The 22,721-nt window shown below is 42.1% G+C and overlaps 1 protein-coding gene across 1 annotated transcript in view; it reads right to left on the bottom strand.

The window, feature by feature from the left end:
• Positions 1-22,721, bottom strand: part of LOC309392679 (zinc finger MIZ domain-containing protein 1-like) — a gene marked incomplete at its 3' end in the record, with an annotated part of 326,574 nt that overhangs the window by 217,535 nt on the left and 86,318 nt on the right. Inside the window, exon 2 of the mRNA XM_081954107.1 lies at positions 22,213-22,326. The remainder of the gene's footprint in view (positions 1-22,212; positions 22,327-22,721) is intronic.

Genomic DNA, 22,721 nt, shown 5'->3' with positions numbered 1-22,721 from the left:
CACATCTACCAAAACTGTAAAGAAAACACTGCCAATGATAGCCTCTCCAGCAGGACAGAAATTAACAACAGACATGCCGAGCAGTGACAAACCAGGATCTGCACCAACCTTACAAAGCCTACAAGCCTCATTAAACATGATTCAGGAATGTATGATAAAAACACAAGAATTAATAACCAAAAATCATGAGGAAACGAAAGGCGATCAAGGGGACGTGAAAGATGATATAAAGAAGTTGGATGATAGAATGGGGAAGATACAAGAAACACTAGCTAAAAATGAGCAGAAGATAAAACTGGTAGAAGCAAGGACAGAACAAACTGAAAAGAAATTGGAAGCAACAGAAGAAAGAGTGACAGCAGCCAATAGAGAACTGGGGGAGGCAATAGTCCATTTAGAATTAGAACGATCCTCTTTCTATTTAAGATTTCAGAACATAGTAGAGACAAAAGATGATGATGAGGGATCTTCTAGCTGGCCAATGGACAAATGTGAATTGAGGAACAATATCAATGAAATCTATAGAGTGCATACTAATTATGCACGAAGACATAGGTTGCCCTGTGAAATACATATAAGATTTGCAAAAAGAGCTGTCAGAGATGAAATGTATAAAAGAACAAGGGACGAACAACTGGTCCACAAAGGAAAAGAAGGCACAACCCTTAAACAGATACCAAAGAGAATCAGAGAGCAAAGAAAGAATTATTAATTCCTCTCCACACAACTGATAAAATATAAAATAATGTTCCGCTGGTTGATACCGGAAGGCATGTGAATATCCTGGCAAGATAAGAAAATAAGGATTGACACCATAGAGAAAGCCCAGGAATTCTATGAACACTACATAGAGGGAGAATCAGACAGCAGAGAGGAGTTGGAAACCAAAAGCCAAGAGGAGCAGCTGACGGAGGAAAAAGGATTAGACCAGGAAGTGAGAAAGAAGATAGAGAAGTTCAGGAAAGAGAAGGAGTGAGGACAAGGAAGCAAAGGGAAACAAAACCAAGTAGAGGAACAAAGGCGACAAACAAGTAACAGGATGGAGGAAGAAGTGAAATTAATATCGGTCAATGTAAATGGACTAAATTCACCTATAAAAAGAAGACAAACAATTTCTAAGCTCCAAAAACAAAACATGGACATCACATGTCTACAGGAAGTTCATATTAAAAAAGGAAATGGTAGCATTTTGGAATCTCCAAAGTTAGGGAAATTACATCTGGCCCTGGCCGATACAAAGAAAACGATGGAGGCAATGACATATCCAAATACTATAGATCTCAGTAAAATGATAAGATATGCAGAACTCTTAGATGGAAAAGGAAAACTAAAATCAGTACAAGATCTGAAAACACAAGGGATAAATATGGAATGGTGGCCCTATTTACAAATTAAAACAGGATTTAAAAAAGATCGGGAACAATAAGGAATACACGAGAAACAAATGGAATTAGAAAAAAATATTATTAGGAACGGGAGGAAAAATGATTACTAGATTATATAATTTTCTCTTAAGATATAAAATGGAGGAAGAGATGGTAAAGGAGACAATGATTAGCTGGGGAAGAAATTTTGGCCATAATATAGAGTTAGAAAAATTATAAATTATAAATTTACGACGGCAGTAGCTTACAAAGAAAACCTCTATAAAATGTTTTATAGATGGCATTTGCCTCCAGCGAGATTGGCCAAAATGTACCCAAATTTATCCCCCAAATGTTGGAGATGCAGCCACAAGCCTGGAACATTCTAGCATATGTGGTGGACGTGCCCCATCACAAGGAAATACTGGTGCAAAATTCGGAAATGGTTGGAATAAATTATTGAGCGAAAAATAGAACTCAAACCAGAAGCCTTCTTATTAAGACTACTAGACCAAAAATGGATAAACAATCTCAATACATAATCATACACATACTCACTGCAGCCAGGATTGCTTTCGCACAAAACTGGAAAAAAATCAATACACCCGTAGATGAAACTATAATCAGAAAAATACTTGAATGCGCAGCAATGGACAAAATGGCAATAGAACTAAAAGAAAGAGAAGAATCGGACTTCTATAAAGTATGGAATAAAATGCATAAGTGGCTAGAAATCAGAAGCCAAAACAGAAAATAGAGAATATAAATATATGGTGATACAAATAATTAGTATTATTATAAGTGTTAGTACTACTGTTGTTATATTATAGGACAAGGTTAAAGCAATAGGAAGGCAATGCAGAATGGAGAATTATAAAAGCTAAGCAGGAAAGCCGATACAGAAGGCTGTAAAATTACTGTATATTGTTATGTATGTTTTGTGTTTTGTTCTCTCTTGTTGTGTTTTCTTTTACTGGTTTTAAAGATTAAAACATTCAATAAAAATTATTTTTAAAAAAGAAGATGGTCTCTGCAAGTGATGTGGTACGCTAAGAGCACGGCAAACCACGAAAGATGCCCTGGTCAACCACTAGGCCCAGCCCATCTCCAACTGTCTTGACTCTTGTCCTGCTATTGGAGCAAGATAGAATCTGGGAAGAGAGAGGGAGGCTGACTCTGTACACCTCTCCCTCACTTTAATCCAATTCACACGCAAATCTTGACATCCCCTCAATTAGATGTCAAGGTCCTCTTCAAACATGATGGGCGAACATCATCATGGGATCCATGCATTTAATCAAATGAATATTTGGAATTCAGAAGGATTGAGGGTAGAATCTCACTGACTTTATGTGTTCATAAGTGCTTATCCTCTTCACATAGACAGAAGATGACTTTGCTGAAATCTCAGGATGCCAACATTCCAAGAAAGTGCATATTTGCTATTGTTTAAGCTGGTGATCAAGTTGATCATTTTGGTCACCAACTTGATTTATGCAAACCTCAAACTCCAGTGAATACTAAAGAACAGGCTGGCTTTCTTTGTATGAACTAGACCTACAAAGGACATACAATAAGTATAGCACCTAGATTATAAATTAATATAATTTATAATCCACAAAGATAACAGGAGATGCATATGCTTTGAAATTATGAAAATGGCAGCAATTTTCTCTTTCTCTTTGCAGTCCAGATCTTGAGTTTTTCTCATAAAAGATGTATTCCTAAAAATCTTATTCTTTCATGTCAAAAGAGTTGTTGTTGTTAGTTGTGAAATCGTGTCCGACCCATTGTGCCTCCATGGACAATGTTCCTCCAGACCTTCCTGTCCTCTACCATCCTCTGGAGACCATTGAAGCTCATGCCGACTGCTTCAGTGACTCCATCCAGCCACTTCATTCTCTGTCACCCCCTTTTTCTTTTGCCATCAATCGTTCCCAGCATGAGGCTCTTCTCCAGTGAGTCCTTCCTTCTCATTAGGTGGCCAAAGCATTTGAGTTTCATCTTCAGGATCTGGCCTTCTAAAGAGCAGTCATGGTTGATCTCCTCTAGGACTCTCCGGTTTGATCGCCTTGAAGTCCAAGGGACTCACAGGAGTCTTCTCCAGCACAATAGTTCAAAGGCCTCCATTCTTTGGCACTCAGCCTTTCTTATGGTCCAACTTTCACAGCCATCCATTGCAACTGGGAAAACCATATGCGCACTTGACTATATGAACTATGCATGTTGTACGTGCTTACATCCAGCTCTTTCAAGGGCCTACTCTAGAGTCTGAAGTATAGACCCAACATTTGTTGTTAGTTGCGGAGTTGTGTCCAATTAATTGCATCCCCATGGACAACGTTCCTCCAGGCCTTCCTGTCCTCTATCATCCATAGCCGACTGCTTCAGTGACTCCATCCAGCCATCTCATTCTCTGTTGTCCGCTTCTTCTTTTGCCCTCAATCGTTCCCAGCATTAGGCTCTTCTCCAGTGAGTCCTTCCTTCTCATTAGATGGCCAAAGTACTCAAGTTTCATCTTCAGGATCTGGCTTTCTAAAGTTAGCAAGGGCTTTTTTAAAGGATTTATAGATCGTTTCTTTTTTCTATTGTTTTTCCCAATGCTTACGTAAAACAACAGTTTCAAAAAGCTAGAAATTAGATAATTGTAAGCAAAGCACCCTCATCCAATCAAATGTATGCTAAACAGACATGAACTACACCTTTCTTGTTTCCTGTTTTTTGCCTGCATAATTCAGTATTTAAAGCTGATATGCTTTCACTTATAATGTTTACACTAAACAACTTCCAATGTGAGAATACACCTTACAGGAGCTTGTAACTTGCTCACTGGATTAAATTGCTTTCCAATAAACTGTAACATCCACGGTGAAATGCTGCACCGTACAGCCACAAGTTCAAAGAATGCTGTCCCCTCAATTAAAGCAGTTTTCTCTTTCTTGATCCTGATCCTTTAATGAACTTTACACACCATCCATCCAAGCCCAGTGTAGCCTTCACAAATTCCAATTTTGGGGAATATAATTTAAGGTCCGTGAGGCGAACTTTTGGCACGTGTGCCAGAGGTGACATACATACCGCTCTCCGTGGGCATGTGTGCCACCACCAGCTGCACTTCCGGGTTCCATTGTGCACATGCGCGAAGACCAGCTGGTCTGGTGCACCTGTGCATGCAGCCAGCTGCTCTCTTCTGAGTTTCAGTGCTCTGGTGCACATACACACACTCCTGTGTCGGCAATGAGTGCCAAAAAGGTTAGCCACCACTTGCCTACATTTAAGGCAAGGAATTATAATAATTTGTTTATTCATTTGATATCACACCCACTTCTCAAAACAGTGAAATGTTGATATGTTAATTATGTGGTATAATTGGAGTTCTTAAAATGTCCCTATTTTTACATTTGCTTATTTTGCCCTTCCTTGTTGTTTTAGTTTGTATTAATTGATTTTTCTAAAAACATGGGATTTCTCTCTCTCTCTCTTTTTTTTTTACATTTGCTTATTTTGTCCTTTATGGTTGTTTTAGTTTGTATTAATTGATTTTTCTAAAATCATAGGATTTTTCTCTCTTTCACAGCTTAAAAGAAAAAGCACACATTTTGTTCATACTTGCCCTGACCTGCATTGTTTTTTAAAAAAATATATCAATAAAATAGAAAAAAGGGCTTCATATATTAGAATGAAGAACATTTTTCGGTGAAAGTTAGTGGAGATACAGGTAGTCCTCATTTTACAACCGTTCATTTAGTGACTGCTCGAAGTTAGAACAGGGCTGAAGGAAGTGACCTGTGACCATTTTCCTCCCTTAAGAGCATTGCAACATCCCATGGTCTTGTGATCAAAATTCAGATGCGTGGAAACAGCCTCATATTTCTGACAGTTGCAGTGTCCCGGGGTTATGTGAGTCCCTTTTGCGACCTTCTGACTGGCAACGTCAACGGGGAATTCACTTTAGCAAACGTGTTACTTAACACAACAGCTGCAGTAGTAAGAAAGGTCATAAAATGAGGCAAAACTCTCTTAACGACTGTCGCACTTAGCAACAGAAACTTGGGGCTCACTTGTGGTTGTAAGTCGAGGATTTCCTGTATTCTCTTGTCTCCTATTCATTTTAGACCTCTTACTTTCAGTTGCTCTTAGCTATTGCGAGTCAGTTTCGCTCCTTCTACGATCAGGTCTTCCCTTTAGTTGTTGGCCCATTGCAATGATGGCTAACCTTTTTGTCGCCACGTGCCCTGCACCCCTGCACATGCATGCACACACAACCCATTCCCCCCAGCCTGCTGTGCATGCTCATGCGACCCCCCACCATGCTCTGTTTGGGGCCTACCAGACCTCCCTGAAGCCTCCTGGTACCAAACACGGGGCATGGGGGGCACAGTGTCTGCCCATGCCCCCTCTGCTCCCCCGTGCATGTGCCTGCGATTCCCACATGTGCCTCACTCCCCACGCATGTATGGCAGACCCAAAAATCAGCTGGCTGGCGGGAGGTGTGTGCCCATGTGCAGTGGAGGTGAGCAGGGGTGACGACTCACATGCCCGCAGAGAGGGCTCCGTGTGCCACTTGTGACATGTGTGCCATAGGTTCACCATCACGGGGCTATTGTGTCATTTTCAGTTGATCTCTCATCTGTGCATCCAAGGAAATTCAGAGAAGGCTATGCAAGCATTAGAGTCATGACTTTTCCTTAGCCTGCAACATCCAGAAACCTCAGAGCAGGTTAGATCCATAGTCCACAGCAGTTGGGTAGCTAATGAGCTTTAACTAAATCAATCAATAGCCCATACTTCATCCTCCATGAATGGAGCTGTCATGCAAACCAGGACTGACACCCTAAAAATAGAAAAACAGCCAAGAAAAGAAAAAAAAAGATAGGCCTGCACTGATTTAACACCTAACTAAAACTGATACATTGGCTTTTTTGTACTTGTGGGTTGCTGTCAATTCACAATATTTCCCTAGTTGCACAATGCAACTAGGGAGCAGTGAACTTTCATTGCTCCTGGGGAGGAAAGCTATGACAAATCTAGACAGCATACTAAAAAGTAGAGACATCACCCTGCCAACAAAAGTGCATATAGTTAAGGCTATGGTTTTCCCAATTGCAATGTATGGCTGTGAAGATTGGACCATAAGGAAGGCTGAACACCAAAGAATGGAGGCCTTTGAACTATGGTGCTGGAGAAGACTTATGCGAGTCCCTTGGACTGCAAGGTGATCCAACTGGTCAGTCCTAGAGGAGATCAACCCTGACTGCTCTTTAGAAGGCCAGATCCTGAAGATGAAACACAAGTACTTTGGCCACCTAATGAGAAGGAAGGACTCCTTGGAGAAGAGCCTAATGCTGGGAACGATTAAGGGCCAAAGAAGAAGGGGACAACAGAGAAAGAGGTGGCTGGATGGAGTCACCGAAGTAGTCGGTGTGAGCTTAAATGGACAGATGGTAGAGGGCAGGAAGGCCTGGAGGAACATCGTTCATGGGGTCGTGATGGATGGGACATAACTTTGCAACTAACAGAAACAACAACAAAGTGAACTTTCCATTTTTACTTCCTCCTTCAGGTATTTGTTCCTTGCATGGAGTATGTATGTCTTGTGTTCTGGGCAAGTTAGCAGACCCCCCATTTTTGCCGGCCAAGAGAACAAAGCTAATAGTAGCAACCATTCCTTGCCAGGTAATTATTATGGAAGGAAATAAAACACAGTGCAAATGAGCCCTAATCCATCCCTCACAATGGCAAAGATCTTGGGAGTTCTATTCAAGAATTAATTGTAACTTGGCTAAATTAGAAGACCACCCTGAAAAAAAAGCATCAAACAGCTCATTCAAATAAAACCTCCACTTCAAATGGCAGCTCTTTGAGAAAAAATACCAACTACCTGTTCAGACACTTCTGTGATCCAAGGATTTCATTCAGGCTGAATTAACCACAAGCAAGCATACCCACTATGATGTGCCAGCTTCAATGGCACAGCCTCATTTAGATTGCACCATTGCTTTCTCTTTCTCTTTTTTTCTTTTTCTGTTTCCCCCCCCCAAAGGGTTAATTTAGGCCAGGGGTGTCCAAACTTGGCAACTTTAAGACTTGTGGACTTCAACTCCCAGAATTCCCCAGCCAGTCCACAAGTCTTAAAGTTGCCAAGTTTGGACACCCCTGGTTTAGGCTAAACCTGGATGAAGAACAACAAGAGGGACCTTAGAGTCCTAGTGGACCATCACTTAATGATGATTAAAGGCCTGGAGACTAAAACTTATGAAGAGCAGTTGCAGGTTTTGGGTTCGGCTAGTGACCAGTGGTGGGCAACCTTTTTTTTCAACTGAGCCAAATCTCGCCAAAACCACGATTGAAATTTATTTTGAGAGCCACATTTTTAAAACCGAAAATACATAGGATGGTACACTGTTTTTAGTTTCAATAAACTCTGGCATTTGAAGCACGCAAGTCTTAAAGCTGTCAAGTTACAAGATCCTTGCACCCCTAACCCTTTAGAAAAAAAAAAACCCAGGGGTCTTCAAACCTGACAGCTTGAAGACTTATGGACTTCAACTCCCAGAATTCTGAGAATTGAAGTCTACCAAGGGCATCAATCATATTAGCCCAGGGATCTGCAAAATTGGCTCTTAAGACTGGTGGACTTCAATTCCCAGAATTCTGAGAATTGAAGTCCACCAAGGGCATCAATCATATTAGCCCAGGGATCTGCAAAATTGGCTCTTAAGACTGGTGGACTTCAATTCCCAGAATTCTGAGAATTGAAGTCCACCAGTCTTAAAACAGCCAACTTTGCAGACCCCTGTGTTAGCCCAAAGCCTGGTGCTGGGCCTTGCTCCCCCATTGGTGGAGCCCCAAGAAGCGAGGAGGGAGAAAAAGAGATGGAGGCCAAGGAGCTCCCCCCCCCCCCAGCAAAAATCTAACCGGGGAGCCGGGCAGTAGCAAATTAGCCAATCATGCGAGGAAAGCGAGGTCTGACCGGGTGGGCAGCGAAACTCCAGGGCTCTCTGTTCTAATTCCCCGTGAAAACTGTTGCCTCTGAAGCGTTTGCTCTACTGTTTGAAACTTTAAGCGTCCCTTTCCCTTTTTTCCTTTCAACCCACAATGATTAGGGAGGATCCTGAAGTCGGGTGGGGACGAGAAGCGAGGAGGCATAGAACAGAGAGCCCTGGAGTTTCGCTGCCCACCCGGTCAGACCTCGCTTTCCTCGCATGATTGGCTAATTTGCTACTGCCCGGCTCCCCGGTTAGATTTTTGCTGGGAGGGGGCGGGGGGGAAGCTCCTTAGCCTCCGTTTCTTTTTCTGCCTCCTCGCTTCTCGTCCCCGCCCGACTTCAGGATCCTCCCTAATCATTGTGGGTCGAAAAGAAAAAAGGGAAAGGGGCGCTTGTTTTGAAATGCCCGAGAGGAGGGAGGGGAGCGGGCGCTTCAAAACAAGCGCCCCTTTCCCTTTTTTCTTTTCGATCCACAATGATTAGGGAGGATAATAATCCGGCACACAGAAGAGCCGCATTAAAATGTGTAAAGAGCCGCTTGTGGCTCGCGAGCCGCGGCTTGCCGACCACTGGGCTAGTCTAAAGAAAAGAAGACTAAGGGGTGACATGATAGCAGTCTTCCAGGATTCGTGAGGCTGTCATAAAGAAGAGGGCGACAAATTATTCTCCAAAGCACTAGAAGGCAAGACGTGAAGCAATGGATGGAAACTAATCAAGGAGAGAAGCAACCTGGAATTAAGGAGAAATCTCCTAAAAGTCAGGACAATTAACCAGTGGAACAGCTTGCCCCCAGAAGTTGTGGATGCTCCATCACTGGAGGTTTTTAAGAAGAGATTGGAGAGCTACCTGTCTGAAATTAACATATGATCTCCTGCTTTAGCAGGACTAGAAGACCTCCAAGGTCCCTTCCAGCTCCATTCTGATTCTTTCTGAGTGATTCGGGACTGTTTTGTGGTGGGTAAACAGCCTTTTTCTCAAAGCTCTGCTCGCGAATATACCGTTCACGAAATCTCTCCTTGTAGTAACCAACCTGTTGAAATGCTTCCATTGGAGATAACCGAGAATGCTAAAAAATTCTCATGTAAAATTTTTGGCCACAGTTCCCCCCCCACCCCCCAAAAAAGCAAAGTTGTACACGGGGATGACATCTAGTTGGCTCTGGATTAAAACTTTCTTTCCCACATTCAGATGAAGCGTTTGTGTCTTCAACTGCCTGACCAGATCTTGCCCAGATAGTCCCCCTTTTTCACATCTTCTCAGAACCAGATGGCAAACTTTGAAACCGTGGCAGCTTTTACAAGCTCTACTCCCTAAAACCAAGCAGAAACAATGAAACGGGGAAACAACATGTGATTGTCCCAGCCCCTGTAATCTCAGCATCTAAAATGTGTGTTTGTGTGTGTGTGTGTGTGCATGTGTGTGAAAGAGAAGGGGGAGAGAGGGGAGGGAGGGGGGAGAAGGAGGGAGGAGGAGGGAGAGAAGGAGGGAGGGAGGGGAGAGGAAGAGAGGGAGGGAGAGGGGGAGAGAGAGACAGACAGAGAGGGAGAAGGAGGGACAGAGAGGAGGGAGGGAGAGAGAGGGAGGGAGAGGGAGGGAGAGAGGCAGGGAGAGGGGGGAGAAGGAGGAAGGGACAGGTGGAAGTGAGGGAGAGGGAGACAGACAGACAGACAGACAGACAGACAGACAGACAGACAATATTTCCCAGCTCCTATTTGGCAGATCTCAAAAGAACGTAAGCATGGTCAAACCTGGTTGGCAGGAAATCCCAGAGCTGTAAGTTACATTGGGGTTAATAGATTCTCCATTACGTCCTCTAATGCCTTTCAGGGGCAACTAATGTCCATTCATTTTCAGTTCTCTGTCACCACTGCAGGTTCTTATACAAGATCTACTCCCAAAGCAAGTTTTTCAGATCAAGTTCAGCACACTAAATCCCCTAAATCCAATGCAATGCACAACACACCTTCTTTTGGTCAATTCCATAGCAATGACATGACAACAGATAACATTGAAGCACAGGACAAGGGACACAAACTTTTGGACAAGTGGGAAGCATGGCAGGATGGAAGATAAATGAAAGCTCCTTCCAGTCAACAATTGTAGTCTTGAACTGTTTAGGAATGCAAAACATTTTCTTCCTAATTCTGAAATTTTAATATCTGGCTTGGTATTTGGAGGGCGTCCTGGTGGCTCAGCGGTTAAAACAATGGGCTTGTCAGCTGGAAAGCCGGCAATCCAGGTTTGAGACCCGAGCTGCACACAACGGGTTGAGCTCCCGTTCCTTGCTCCAGCTACTGCCCACCTAGCACTTCGAAAGCATGCAATTGCGAGTAGATAAATAGGTACCACTTCGGTGGGAAGGTAACAGTTCTCCATGATGTGATGGTGGCCAAATGACTGCGAACAGGTCTTAAAACAATGATGCTGGCTCAATTGAAACAGAGATGAAAACTAACCCCTATTAGTGGCAGTGACCAGTGGAGTAAAATCTGCAGGGACACCTTTACCGTTCTTATTTGGGGCATTTCGTGTACCTTGCATTTTATTACAAATTAAGTCTACTGGATCCATTTCTGTAATTCCCGCAAGCATGAATTAACTTCACGCCTACAGAGATTTAAAGGACTTTGCACACAGCAAGACAAGAAACAATGGATGGAATCTAATCAAGGAGAGAAGCAACCTGGAATTAAGGAGAAGCTTCCTAAAAGTCAGGACAATTAACCGGTGGAATGGCTTGCCTTCAGAAGCTGTGGGTGCTCCATCACTGGAGGCTTTTAAGAAGAGACTGGAGAGCCATTTGTCTGTAATGGTATAGGAGGAGGTTGGGCTAAAAGATCTCCAGGGTCCCTTCCCACTCTATTATTCTGGTCTGCTCTGTTCCGATCCTCAGTATGAGATTCTTGAGTGAAAGCAATTAAGTGAAGCAAAATTGGGAAATAATCACTACACACAGTAGGCTTCACTTACAACTTATTGAAGAGCACAGAGGTAGATTTGTACAAGTTCATAAGCCAACTTGGGAAAACCAGGCAATGCCTTGTAGTAATCTACTTATTTCATAGATATTTTGCTTTTAGGTATGTTTTGACTTACGAAAAAAGCATCCCTTCTATGAAACAGCATAATTTGGGGAACAAATGCTGGCCACATTTTTTAAATACAATGTACCATCACAAACAAGGGATGTGTTGACTCAGTGGCTAAGAGGCTAAGCTTGTTGATCAGAAAGGTCAGTAGTTTGGCGGTTCGAATCCCTAGCACTGCGTAACAGGGTGAGCTCCAGTTACTTGTCCCAGCTTCTGCCAACCTAGCAGTTCGAAAGCATGTAAAAATGCAAGTAGAAAAATAGGGATAATCTTTGGTGGGAAGGTAACAGTGTTCCATGTGCCTTCAGCATCTACTCATACCGGCCACATGAGAATGGAGATGTCTTCGGACAATGTTGGCTCTTCGGCTTTGAAAAGAGATGAGCACCACCCCCTAGAGTCAGGAATGACTAGCGCATATGTGTGATGGAAACCTTTCTTTTATCATCACAAACAAAATCTAATGACTTCCTCAACTCACAACGCAGAGGGCAACTTGCCACTCATCCCAAAACCATAAACACCACCAACAAAACTTGCTCGCATGTTGCTTAATGTTTCGCATGCAGCTCCACTTCATTAAAATATGCTTATCATTTTATGCACTCTTGTTTGATTCATTAACCCCCAGATAAAATGAATGAGCTGTTGATTTAGGGATACTATTAATAGGATGCTGGGGAAGTTATAGATCAGCTGCTTCCAAACATCCTATTTTGTTTGTGTGTGTCCTGGCTTTTGGCATCCAATATTTCCTGAGCTGGGCTCTGTCCTTTCCTTCTCCCAAAACTACAAGAGCCAATGATAGGGCATGGTCAGGGAGCTGTTAGATACACTGCCTTTACCATCAAGAGTCTGGAACCACAGAACATAGAACATAGAGTTGGATGGGACTTTGGAGGCCTTCTAGTCCCATCTAGTCCAATAGGAGACCCTGTATCAGGGGTCACCAACTGGTTTTTGGGATTGCCACGTGCACAAAGGACAGCTGATCGTCATGCACATGCACACCAGAAACCTAGAAGGCAAACAGGCAAGGCTGTGTGTGCCGGCTGACATGGCTTCATGTGCCACTTTGGGCACGTGTGCCGCAAGTTCGCCATCCCAGCTTTATAGGGTCCTTCTAGATCCTGAGACAGAAACAGAAGAAGCAAAACCAAGCTTCCGATACACAGAGAGAAAATAGAAGTCTTCCTTTTATTTCCATGGAAAAAGGAAACCCATATACTCCCAGGCATACAAATAAAGATAAAACAGTGCTTTTGTTTTATCTTTCGATTAGAAGATAAGAAGAAAGGAAGAATCTGTGAAAATATCAGTACGATAAATGCCGTAGTCTTTTATTCGGTATTGTGCTGTGGCCTTTTGCAATTAAATATTCTAGAATATCAATAACAGAATCAAAACATGATCCCCCCCCCTTTTGCATTTCTTTAGAAGCTATTTGTTCTCAGGTTGAGGGGGGATAATTGAGGATAGGAAATGAACTTTAGTAATATTTTTTTCTCTTTTCTATCAATCTTATTTGTGTGTTCTGTTAAGCAGGTAAGTGAAGTGTGTAAACGTCCCAGCAGGAAGACCAAGCCTTAAAAACTGAGTTATGCAAAGTAGCACTACGGATTTCAGCCAAACTGCCTATTTCTTATGATATGTGAGAAAATTAAACTGAACCGTCCACAGATGATTTTTTAAAAAAATAGAAGTCCTGCAAAGAAGTCCAGGTGTTTCTTTTCTACCACTGTATTGTCTCTCAATAGGAGTTTGAAATTGCCATTGTGCGAGGCACTAGAAATGTTTATAGTTGGGCCAGTAGCTGTATTAATGCTATCTAATACAGAAAACAAAATATATAGTTTTAAAGAATTAGATTAAGAATAGCTGCTTCGCAGCATGTGTGGTTTGCAACATGTTAAAATTAAAACATTAAAATATCAAACAAAGCCAACACAGTCCAGGGCATCTACAGAAGGATAGAATCAAGATCATGTGAAGTGTTAATACCATTTTATAAGGCCTTGGTAAGGTCACACTTGCATCCAGTTTTGGTCGCCACAATGTAAAAAAGATGTGGAGATTCTAGAAAGAGTCCAGACAAGAGCAACAATGATGATTAGGAGACTGGAGGCTAAAACATACAAAGAACGGTTGCTGGAATTAGGTATGTTCAATTTAATGAAAAGAAGGACTAGGGATGTCATGATAACAGTGCTCCAAGAGGGGATCAAATTAGTCTCCAAAGCACCTGAGGGCAGGACAAGAAGCAATGGGTGGAAACTCATCAAGGAGAGAAACAACCTAGAACTAAGAAGAAATTTCCTGACAGTTAGAACAATTAATCAGTGGAATGACTTGCCTCCAGAAGTTGTGAATGCCCCAACACTGGAAGTCTTTAAGAAGATGTTGGACAACCATTTGTCTGAAATTGGCAGAGGGTTTCCTGCCTGAGCAGAGGGTTGGACTACAAGACCTCCAAGGTCTCAGTTATTCTATTTTAAAATAATATGCAGCCAAAAAATTGACATTTCAACTGGCTTTTGACAGGCGCCTATTGTAACGTTGTGATCACTTTTGCTTATCCTTAGCAGAGTCTTGCAAGCAAGGCCTGTAAGAATCATCAAAGAACTGTGGCCTTCAAGTCTCCATATCTGTAAAAGTAATAAATCCGTAACTTCTTTTCGATTCCTTAGATTACAAGTATGAGAGACATCAAGAACTGAAGAAGCTTTTGGGATCATTTTCGAAGAAAAAACTAAGAAAGTCCAGTTGCCTTTTGGAAAAAAAAACTCCTTGGGACAACCATGACCGGGATCATTGAGCATCTCCATAGACATGAGAGACATCAAGGATATAACATCTCAAGCTGACATTTTTCTGAGGTTCAGTGAAATAACACCAAAAGAGAACAGCAATGTGGACCACCGCACCCATGTTCCTCAACCATGGACCAAGAAGGCTCCGTATTTTCCCATTTTCTAAAAGAGGGCTGTGTTATTATCTCTACTTTGCAAGAGTTCAGTCAGAGAGGAGATGATTCTTTGCCTAAGGTCCAGTGGTGGGATTCAGCCGGTTCGGGCAAACTGATTGTTAAATTGCTAGCTGGCCCAACCCCTTCCTGCCCCACCCCTTCCCAGAGTCCCCCTGTGCCCCATTTTGGCTCCCAGGTAAGTACAGAGAGGCCTACTAGGCCCAAAATGTGGTGCAGGGAGGTGCGGCACAGCCCCCCCCCCACGGCCCATTTTTGCTCCCAGGGGGCCTATTAGACCCAAAATGGGGCATGGGGGGGGGGCAACTGCAGGAGGCCAAGTGCTGCCTGTCACACACCCTTGGTCACGCCCACCATGGCCACACCGATCCAGCTGGTCATTAGGCAGAGAACCAGTTGAATGTTGCAAGCTGGGGGACAGAAGTCAATTGTTGCCCCTTTGTGATGGGGGACAATGTCCACTTCTAAAGAGGGGCCAAAGCAATTGAAGATAGATGCAATGAAGTCTATGTTATTGGCCTGCAGAAACTGCAGTGATCACGGGAACCCCTTCCTAAAGGAATGCAAAAAAAAAAAAAGTCCAGATAAAACAAGGTCAAGCAAAACAAAGGAAGAAACAGCAGTCTGGTTTTGATTATCTATCTCCGCCTCTCCAAGGTCACCAGATCTAGCTTCCCGCTTTCACTCAGCACTGTATTGCAGTCCTGCTTTAGTCATCTGTAATTAAAAACACTGGAGATTTTCAAGAAAAGAACAGACAGCCATTTGTCTGGGATGGCATAAATATTCTGGGTTTTATTTAAATAGAATTTGAAAATAATGTTTTTAAGATCTACCATTGGTTAATCTTATCATCAGTTCAATATTATTTCACACACATCTCTATACTATCCTAACAGATGTCCAGAGCAGGAAATGTGGCATAAAATCTGTCTCAGGTGCTTGATATCTTCAACAGTTATTTTGGTACGGCACTGTTTTATTTAGCTTCTAGGGCAGGAGTGTCAAACTCAAGGCCCGGGGGCCAGATCCGGTGGGTGGAGTGATTAGACCTGGCCTATGCCCCCCGCCCTGGAAACAGCGAAGCATGAACCATAGTGCCTCTGCCAGTGAAAAGGCGACTTGGGAGGGCTGCGTATGGTACTCTCCAGCTCCGTTTTCGCTGGCGGAGGGTTGCAGGAGGCTGTCACAGCCAAAACGGAGCTTGGAAGCCCATTTTCACTGGCAGAGCGCTTGGCCATCACAGGCACCCCCAACACAGGTGACATCGAGCTGGCCACCCCCACCACAGCCACCCCCACCACAGCCCCGCAAGGTCAAACATAACCCTCATGCAGCCCTCAATGAAATCGAGTATGACACCCCTGTTCTACAGCAATAAATACCTTTGATAAATTAGTTATTACAACAATTTCTATTAGGCTTCTTTGATGTGAGAAGACAAAGACATAAATCCCATTAGAGAATAAGTCAACTAAGATCTCTTCAAGGGATCCATGAATGACACATCCTGATGTTCTCTGGTCAGCTGAACAAAACTGGAGAGGAAGAGTCAGAGGCTGAATTCAATTCACTCGACAAATGCAACTTACCATCCCAATCCATTCAAATTTTAGACTCATCTCAAAATAACAGAATTGGAAGGAACCTTGGAGGTCTTCTAGTCCAACCCTCTGCTCAAGCAGGGGACCCTATACTATTTCAGACAAGTGGTTGTCCAATCTCTTCTTAAAAACTTCCAGTGTTGGAGCATTCACAACTTCTGGAGGCAAGTTGTTCCACTGGCTATTTGTTCTAAGTGTCAGGAAACGTCTCCTTAGTTCTAGGTTGCTTCTCTCCTTGATTAGTTACCATCCATTCCTTCTTGTCCTGCCTTCAGGTGCTTTGGAGAATAGCTTGGTTCCCTCTTCTTTGTGGCAACCCCTGAGATATTGGAAGACTGCTATCACGTCAACTCTTGTCCTTCTTTTCATTAAACTAGATATACCCAATTCCTGCAACCGTTCTTCATATGGTTCAACATCCAGTCCCCTAATTATATTTGCTGCTCTTCTCTGCACTTGTTCTAGAACAGTGATGGCAAACCTTTTTGGCACTGAATGCAAAAAAGGGACCGTGTGCGCGAGCCCGCAAACCAAAAGAGCAGCTGCAAAGGGGGGATGCAAGTGCTTGCGCGCACTGGGAAATGAACTCCCAGTTTCTGGCACGCGCATGTACACTGGCCATCTAGTCTTCCGGTTATTGGCATGAATGCGTGTATGACAATCAGCTGGCTGGCATGCATGCCCATGCTGGACAATATTCCAGCTTCCGGCACTGCCGCATGCACGAAGGCCAGCCGATTGTTGTGCATGCATGCACTCCAGAAACCCAGAAGAGGAACGGGTGACGCCACGCGTGCCAGGCGACATGGCTCTGTGTGCCACTTCAGGAACACATGCCATTGGTTCGCCATCATGGTTCTAGAATCTCAACATCTTTTTTTTAATATCATGGCAACCAAAGTTGGATGGAGTATTCCAAGTGTGGCTTTACCAAGGCCTTATAAAGTGGTATTACCACTTCACGTGATCTTGATTCTATCCCTCTATTGATGCAGCCTAGAACTGTGTGGGCTTTTTGGGCAGCTGCTGCATCTCCTCTGAAAAGTTCTCTGTGCTCCTTCAACTTGATTATAAATGTTAAAGGCAGCATACAATTTCCTAACATTTAATTGTAAAAGTCGATATCTATATTTTACATTTCATCTTGTTTACAACTATCTATACTTAATTGAGTAACAGTCTGTTTATATTGCACACATGAAAATGTTGAAATTCGTACATATGTACAACTAACTGATCATGTGGAATTATGCTATTATTAATACTTGTTTTGCAAATACTCCATTTGCCACTGTTGGTGGGCTGTTTTGCCAAATGAATCATAATAATTATTTTTTGCCAGTTTATTAATAGATGTTAGGTAGATTCTAAATGTTAAGTGGATACAAAGGATTTTAAAAAAAAACCAAAAACCACAATCAACACAATCTTGATTATTTTTCTGAACCATCCACAAATACGATACCCCCTATTTTAAGTAGATAGTTGATTAAGCTTAACTTCTAAAAGACCACTCAAATGTAATGTAAGCACTAGAAGTGCTTTGTAATAATTTTCTCATTGGATATTGATTCATTTCCTTAATAAATAAAAATGTATTGATCAGAAGGAATGCAGAATTACAGCTAGAAACAAAAATCTAAGGACACTCGTGAAAGTTGTCAAAAGATGCAGCTGTCTTAATCCACTACAAAGCAGTCTGCGCAATATTGCTCATGAAATCACTGTTTTGACAAATTGCACAGCCTGGTTTGTATTCTCCCGGACACAGCAACTCATATAGAACAAACTCACAATTACTGGAGTCTTGTGATTATTTAAAAATTTTTAAATGACTATGCCCAGAGAAATGAACAGGGTAAAGGTATTGAAAGTGCTGAATTAAAGCAGTCATTAGCAAGAAATGCCACAATATTACTTTTCATGCTAAAATTGCAGTTCTTTATTGTCTTCATGCTCAGACATGTGGAACTTATCAGAAGTAACCTGATGCTTGCAAATGACTAATTAGCTGAAATTTAGAAAGGCAGATATAAAAGCAATTGGGGGGGAGGAGGGGTAATGCGAAGTCTGTCCTGCAGCAATATCATTTTTTGCCGTTCTTGATGTTTCTCCTTCCCTCCCTCCCTTTCTTTACTGTTTAAAAATATAAACCTATTATGCTTTTCGCTTTTGGGTAAGCAAAATTATGCCAAGAATGGGGGGGGGGGGGAAGAGCCAGAAAGAATAAGACAGGGGTGTCCAAACTTGGCAACTTTAAGACTTGTGGACTTCAACTCCCAGAATTCTGGGAGTTGAAGTCTACAAGTCTTAAAGTTGCCAAGTTTGGACACCCCTGGAATAAGACAAAGAAATTAAGGAAACAGCTAAATGTATTTTCCATCAATACTCTTTGCTGTTTTTCTCCAATCCTTTCGATCTTTGCAGATCGTCCTAACTTCCACCATCTCCATGCCCTTCTTCCTCCCTCTCAAAACATTATTTCAACGCGGATTTTAAAAGTTGAGCCAACATCTGTCATTTTTAAATGTTCATTTGTCCCCTGTCAGAATGCTATGGAAGCCGATTTCCCATGCCAATCCAAGTAGCGTTTAAGACTCCAAAACAATATGTTTATGTTATAAAGCAGACATGTTGCATCAAGTAAATTTCAATGTTTTTAAAGCTGTGCAGTGTGTGTGTTTTTTAGCACGAAAATTTTGACATCAGTGATTCACCTAGTATTTTATTATATTATTTTATTTTTTATTGGCCATCCATCTTGCCCCAAGGCAAATATGGGCAGCTTATACCATTTAAAACAACCAATAAAACCAAAGGATAAATTATTTCCAGTAACAATAAAAGTTTTACTCCTATAGGAAGTTAGCACTCACCTCTCTCCTAGAAAAATGAGATATTTTAGGAAATATTAAAAGGGCAGAATATTTTCCCTGAAAGGGAGGCAGAAACTCAGTCGTCGTCCCCCCGCCACCTTTGTCAATGGACCATTAAGTCCTGAGCCAGTCTATTCTACATAACAAAGTTCTATCTTCTTCAAGCAGAGCCATAATAGGAATTGTCCAAAGCCCTTTCATTACATCATCACCCAGCAAGTCTCAACCAAACTTGGGACTCAAAACACAAGCTACAAAATTACCCCTGCATGGCCCCATGGGAGTCTGACAGCCAATCAGAACACAAACTCAAATTCAAAAGCCCAGAGAGGGCATAAAACCCAGGCACTCTCAGCATCTCTTCCCTTTTTGCCCAGGACCTCAAACCATGTGGTCCTGTCCACTATTAAACCATCTTTCCAAGCAGTCTCCCTGTTTCCAGTGTGTTTTTCCCCACTTGGGACTCAACATTTCCTCCAACACTCCAAAGGCAGATTTGCAGCAAAAATTGAAGAAGTAGTCAGATTCCATTCACTGCTCTTTACCTGTATGACTTCAGCTAACCATCAGGATTGTCCCCGTTAGTTATACTTACAGAACTGGGGGAGAGATAGATCAATTGAACTCAGCACCTCAAAAAAATCTTCAACCTGGATCAACTAATTACTCCCAAGTAATCTTTTAAAAAAGGGATGCGGTATTTCAGTGGCTAAGCTTGTTGATCAGAAAGGTCGGCAGTTTGGCGGTTCGAATCCCTAGCGCCGCGTAATGGAGTAAACTCCCATTACTTGTCCCAGCTCCTGCCAACCTAGCAGTGTAAAAATGCAAGTAGAAAAACAGGGACCACTTTGGTGGGAAGGTAATAGTGTCCCATGCGCATTTAGTCATGCTGGTCACATGACCACAGAAACATGAATACCGCCCCCTAGAGTCGGGAACAACTAACACATGTGTGAGATGAACCTTTACCTTTACCTTAGTCTTAAAGAAATGCTTAACAACTACAAAATACCAACTGGCCAAGAAAAACAGAAGCTCTTCCCTTGAGGAGTGGACATGAAGAGGAAGAGAAGGTAGAAGAAAAAAAGGAGCTTTTGTAACCTAAGGTTACGTAACCTAATTCATTCAGCTTGTTGCAAAGGAATCTGAACAGCCCCCCAAAAGAAAAAAATTAAATGAAGAGGCTGCTTCTACAGGTACTCCTCGACTTACAATGACAATTGAGCCCAAAATCTCCGTTGCTAAGCAAAAACAAAAGGTTTAAGTGAGTTTTGCCACATTTTACCACCTTTCTTTCAGACGTTAAGTGAATCACTGCAGCTGTTAAGCGATTAGCCTGATTATTAAGTGACTCTGGCTTCCCCATTGACTTTGTTTGTCAGAAGGTCACAAAAGAAGGTCCCTGTTCCCCCAAAAGGGGAGAGTTGCCATCGTCATAAATATATGCCAGTCGCTAAGTGTCCAAATTTTGATCAGGTGACCACGGTGGTAGAATAGAATAGAATAACGAAGTTGGAAGGGACCTTGGAGATCTTCTAATCCAACCCCCTGCTTAGGCAGGAAACCCTACACCACTTCAGATAAATGGTTATCCAACATCTTCTTAAAAACTTCCAGTGTTGGAGCATTCACAACTTCTGGAGGCAAGTTGTCCCACTGATTAATTGTTCTAACTGTCAGGAAGTTTCTCCTTAGTTCTAAGTTGCTTCTTTCCTTGATTAGTTTCTACCCACTGCTTCTTGTTCTACCCTCAGGTGCTTTGGAGACTAATTTGATCCCCTCTTGACTCCCTCTTCTTTGTGGCAACCCCTGAGATATTGGAAGACTGCTATCATGTCTCCCCAAGTCCTTCTTTTCATTAAACTAGACATACCCAGTTCCTGCAACCGTTCTTCATATGTTTTAGCCTCCAGTCCCCTAATCATCTTTGTTGCTCTTCTCTGCACTCTTTGTAGTGTCTCAACATCTTTTTTACATCGTGGCGCCAAAACAGTCTTAAGTGAAAAATGAAACCACTTTTTGCAGGTGTAACTTTGAACAATCACTAAAGGGATAGTTGTTAAGTGGAGGAATATCTGTATTCTATGCTACCAGTCTTAAAAATTTAACAATAATTCCACCAAGAACCTGAAAAAAAACCTTTTAACACAGTCCGTCCTGATCACTAGAAAACATCTGATCTGACAAGCCAGGAAAGGAAAAAAAAAGTTTTCATTTAAACCAGGGGTGTCCAAACTTGAGAACTTTAAGACTTGTGGACTTCAACTCCCAGAATTCCCCAGCCAGCATGGCTGGCTGGGGAATTCTGGGAGTTGAAGTCCACAAGTCTTAAAGTTCCCAAGTTTGGACACCCCTGATTTAAACTGAGCAGAGCCAACTTTTCCCCTCCATCTCCTCAAGCCAACGTTTCTCTGGAACTTTTCAGGGTCAGCAAACACAGAAAGCCGGGCGATTTGGTTAACCAAGATTAAAAAGAATGAGGAGTCCACGCTGCTGACTGCTTCCTCTTCCATTATATTTTACTTTTCTTAAGTCTAATCTCAGCATTCCTCTTCGGTTTATCATTGCCAGTCTGGTCCGATAGCAGAACGTCTAATCAACATTTGCAGCTAAATGTTTATGGAAGGTTTGGCCGTGCCTTGGCCTATTTTCTAGGCCAAAACCCGAGGAGAAAAAATGGATGAGGCCACACAGTCTCTTAACATCTACAAACGTCTAGAAGGGATGTCCATTTTCCTATGCAAGAAGAGCAAACCAGAACAAAATGCAGGGAGTCCTCAACTTACGATCACAATGGATCCCCCCCCCCATTTATGTTGCTAAGTGGGACATTTCTCAGGGGAGTTTTCCCTCATTTTACCACCTTTCTTGCCACACTTTCATTGCGGTTAGTAACCTGGTTGTGAAGTGAAACTAGCTTCCCCATTGACTTTGCTTGTCAGAAGGTTGCAAAAGGGGATTGCATGACCTTGGGACATAACAACGGTCATGTATGAACCAGTTGCTAAGTATCTGAATTTTGATCACGTGATCATGGTCATAACCATCAAAAAACAGTCATTTTATCAGTTGCCGTCCTAACTTTGAACAGTCACTAAATGAGCTACTGTAAGTCGCCAATGACCTGTATATCTGCAATTTCTCCCTGATATAATTTTCTATAAAATGCAAATTCAATTGAGTCCAATGAAGAAGTTGCGTAAGACTAAAAGTTTCCATGCCAATCTCCTTCAGACCTTAACCATTTTTTCCTACTGGCCCTGATGAGGAAATTTAACAAGCAGAACATTAAATGGGCAAATAATTACCTTTTAACTCTTGGAAGAGGCCAACGTCAATTAACACACAGGAGCTCTTAACAAACAGAAAGAGGAGGAGGTGTTGGGAGCCCAAAGCAGTTCCTTCACTCATCAAGGTCGTTCCTGACAGGAGAAAAACCAAAAAGAAGGGGGAGGGGGAATAGTTCATTATTAATTTAAATATTTTTATTAAACAGTTTTTCCCCATTTTGTAACACAAATGTCATCTTTGCAACATTTCCATATCGGTATGCCTATATTATACTCTTTTTGTCCATGTATGTATGCATGCATGCATGCATGCATGCATGCATCTATCTATCTATCTATCTATCTATCTATCTATCTATCTATCTATCTATCTATCTATCATCTATCTATCTATCTATCATCTATCTATCTATCATCTATCTATCTATCTATCAATCATCTATCTATCTATCTATCTATCTATCTATCTATCTATCATCTATCTATCATCTATCTATCTATCTATCTATCTATCTATCTATCATCTA

The sequence above is a fragment of the Natrix helvetica genome, assembly GCF_964273705.1.
Source record: "Natrix helvetica genome assembly, chromosome: 5".
Classification (NCBI taxonomy): Eukaryota; Metazoa; Chordata; class Lepidosauria; order Squamata; family Natricidae; genus Natrix; species Natrix helvetica.
The sequence above is the reverse complement of the archived record's forward strand: the minus strand, read 5'-3'. Positions and strand labels throughout refer to the sequence as shown.